A 4,147-nucleotide genomic window follows, 5' to 3' on the forward strand; every position below is an offset into this window, starting at 1 on the left:
ATATTTGTATGTTTTGAACTCAGTCTTTTTGATAATTCCATAGATTGTTATATAATTTTGAGAATACAATTTTTAATTATGACATTAGAATAATAAATTGTGAACTGTGTAAGTATGATCACAATAATATAATTAAAAATATCAATGTGCAATTACGCGTTGGAATAACGTAATTAAAAACTGTTGTATTATAATTAAAAGTTATCAGTGTAATTAAAACTATCAATGTGTGATACCATTGGAATAATGTAATTATTCACTTCGAATAGAGTTTTGATCGTCCAAAGAAAGAGGAGAGTACCACAACTAGCTCTGAGGTAAAAACAATATAAGTACCAAAGACAAACATACCCACAACATGAAAGCCCCTAAACACCGAAGCCACAAGCTCACAACATGGAAGACCCCAAACAAACAAACCTACAACATGGAAGATCAACAACTCTTCATTCAGTGATGAGATCTGCAATAACTATCGAGAAGATCTATTTCTCTGAGTAAATGAGTTTCATCATCTAGGGAGGCTGCGTAAACGGGTCTCAGTAAAGACTTACGAGAGTGAGAGATTGATATGTGCTAGACAGTCAGAAAAAAAGTGCTACCGTGATGGCCGTCGTGAATGGAAGACCGATATGTGTTGATGGTGTTTGAGACGACTGTAAAATGGGTTTCGTTGTTTGTTTGAGAGAAAGAGAGAGACAGAGAGTGAGAGAGTGAAGAAAAATGGCTGAGATTTGCTTTTTGAGAGAGGAAGAGTGTGAGAGAAAGAGAAAGGTCTTTTCTCATATTTTTATTTTAAAATTGACACATCACTTTACCCATATGACATGGTGACCGGACTTCTATTTTGAGGTCCTAATACTATCTAATTAGGAGGTTCTAGTGTTTATAGTAATTCATTTGTGTTTAAATAAAGTAATTTTACCCTTATACATGTTTCCCGTTGGTTTTGCAGGAAATCGGGCTTAAATGACTGAATTGGGCACCTTTAGAGCTGAAAGAAGAAGCTGGGACTCAGCAGGTGTCCGGACACCTGTCCGGACAGTGTGTCCGGACGCCTCAAGTGCCGTCCGGACACTTTCTTCACAAATTGAGACAGAGGCTTCAAAGTTGATGGAAGCATGAAGTGTCCGGACACCCGTCCGGACACCCGTCCGGACACCACCGCGGAACTGCAACTTTTCTGCACAACATTTCAAGGGCATTTGGGGTAAATCATGTATATAACCAATGGGGAACGTTTGTATAAGGGCAGTTAGGTATTTTCAATGGTAAAAGGGGGAGAAAACCCTAAGATTTCTTCTTCCTTCACACAATTCATCTCCTCCAAGTTCTTGCCTCCATTGTTTTCTCTCAACTTCTCTCTCTAAGTTTTTCTTGGTTTTTCGTGATTTTGTTTGTAAACATTGATTTTCATCTATAAAATTGATGTTTATACCCATTATGATGAGTGGCTAAGTTCTCTTTCTAGTTTCTAGTCCCAAACGGTGGGTGCTTGGTTTCAATTACTCAAGGTATGTTCATGGAATTGTAGTTTTGATTTTGCTCTTTTAATTTCGTGGTTGTGTGATTGGATCTATGGAGATGACATATTTGATTGTATCTTTGGATTGTCTAGTCTAGGGATTGCATCTAATGTGTTTGATTGAGAATTGTTAAACCCATTGCATGATTTTCTTAATTAATTGAGTTTTCCATAGCATAGCTATTAATTATGTGTATTGATGATGGAGTTTTGGGTTAATTTAGGAATGTGCATGAGAGAGTTATGGTTAATTGATCTTTGAGTGTGAAACTAGGGTGTTAGCCAAGCCAAGCCCCAAGGGGGAACATTAATCCATAATATTAGGTGCTTATCCCTTTGCGTTCATCGTAGATTAAGAGACCCGATGGCCTACATGTATGAATTGAAGTCTTATATCCCAATTCTCTTTGCATATGCATGATTGATAGTATCACACAATGCATTGTGTATGGTTGTGTGTGTTTGCAATAATACCTTGAGTATGAGAACCGAGTAACCACCGGGACGGACTAGAGACTAGGTTTTTAATTAATTGTTTTAAATTCAATTTGTGCTTACTTTGATTACAAAATCGCTCATGCTACCGAGTCATTCGGCCCATTTCTTTTACTTGCTTTTATTTGATATTCATTGTGTTTATTAGTGTTAGCTAGTCATTTGCATATCATTCACTTCAAATTTGCATTGCTTCCTCGTGGATCGATACCGGACTCACCGGTTTATTACTTGACGATACCCTACACTTGGGGTAAGTACACACACACACTTTGGTGTCGGTCAAGTTTTTGGCGCCGTTGCCGGGGAAGCGAGTGTCAAAGACGGAGCTGGGTGGCTTGTAGATGCTAGCTTTATGCTATTAAACGCCATCAAATAAGGAAGGAGCACGGTCACGCTTCAAGGGTAACTTCGTTCCTCCCTTTTACTTGCTTTCTAGTGTAGTTGATTTAGTGTAGTTGCTGCAAAGAAAAAAAAAAAAAAAATTGTGAGGAGAACTTGGCGGATGGGGCTAACTTAGATTCCTGTGGGCGATGGATGCCACCTTGTTTGCTGCTTGGTAGTGATACGTTGTTTGAGAGAGCTTTGCGCATTTTTCTTTCTATCACTACTTGCTACATCTTGGTGTGTAATTGTTCCTGAGGTTGATTGTCATTCTATTCCTATCTTTGCTCCTGTTCTTGCTTGACATTGTTCTTGGTTGTTTGTTGATTGAAAAATCTGGTGTTACTTGACTTGGTTGGTTGCCATCTTTCGTGTTATTTGATAGTTTTGTTTGCCATCATGTCTCATCTTAGAGATAGTGTTAGTGGGCATGGGTCTAATAGAGATGGGAGAGGTGGTGACATAAATGCGAGTGATGCGGGGAGTGTACGTGGGGGTGATATCAATCTTGATGCATTACGTCGTCTTTTACAACGTGTGAACATTGATGAATTGATGAATCCGGCGCAAGGGCAAGATGCCCAAAATGTGCCAAATGCCCAAAATTTACCAAATGTTCAAGTTGAGCATGCTTTGCAAAATGCACCTCAACCACTTCAACAAGACAATGCGGCACAAATTGCCCCACAAAATGTCTACCAACCTCCCAATATGCCTCCCGCATATCATATACCTCCCCCATACAATTATGTGCATCCCATGTATTATCCAATGCCACAAGTGCCACAATATGCTCCCTTCGGACAAAATTTACATGCACCTCCTCCTTTGGAGTACATTCATGCCCAAGAGCATCGCACTTTGAGGGAGCTCACGCATCCCGCAAGGCAAACTCAACCTTCTTGCATCATCATGCCACCGAACCAACAAAATGTGAGCCTTAAACCATCAATGTTCCAAATGATTCCCAAATTCCATGGAATGGAATCGGAACGACCATATTCACATGTGCGTGATTTTGAATCGGTGTGTACTACTTTTGGTGATGTTACATGCACACAAGAAATTTTGAGACTCAAACTTTTTCCATTCTCTTTGAAGGATCATGCAAAACAATGGTTTGAGAACTTGCGCCCCCAATCCATTGCGACTTGGGCGGCAATGCAAGAAGAATTTCTCAACAAATATTTTCCTTCCCACCGTACCATTTCTTATCAAACACAAATCATGAATTTTCATTGCAAAGAACATGAAACTTTCTTCCAAGCTTGGGAGAGGTTTAAGGATTTGTTGTTTATGTGTCCTCACCATGGATTTCAAAAATTTCAAATTGTGAATTTCTTCCACAAATCTTTGACTCCATCTTTGAAGAAATTGGTTTCCACTATGACTCAAGGTGACTTTTTGAATAGGGATGCCAATGAAGCATTTACTTTCTTTGATGGGTTGGCGGAGGAATCCCGATCTTGGGAAGCTCCTCCCCTAACCCGACATGATGTTGTGCCAAGCTCTAGTGGCAAGTTTGTGTTGAATGAAAATGATGATGTGCATGCTAAACTTGCTTTGTTGTCCAAGAAATTGGAGTCCTTAGAGTCACAAAAGGCCCCTATAAATGTGGTTGGTGTTGACGACCAAGTTGCTTGTACTTTGTGTGAAAGTAGGGATCATAGGACGGATGAGTGTAATGCCTTACCGGCTTGTAAGGAAGTCCTATTTGGGCAAGGTTACAATGGGAACAATTCT

The 4,147-nt window shown here is 39.6% G+C and overlaps 1 pseudogene; it reads right to left on the reverse strand.

Moving 5' to 3' along the window:
* Window positions 1–3,620: 3,620 nt before the first annotated feature.
* On the reverse strand, window positions 3,621–3,720 carry LOC119983216 (annotated as a pseudogene).
* Between the last annotated feature and the right edge of the window lie 427 nt (window positions 3,721–4,147).

Source organism: Tripterygium wilfordii, chromosome 17, assembly GCF_013401445.1.
Source record: "Tripterygium wilfordii isolate XIE 37 chromosome 17, ASM1340144v1, whole genome shotgun sequence".
In the NCBI taxonomy this organism is placed as follows: domain Eukaryota; kingdom Viridiplantae; phylum Streptophyta; class Magnoliopsida; order Celastrales; family Celastraceae; genus Tripterygium; species Tripterygium wilfordii.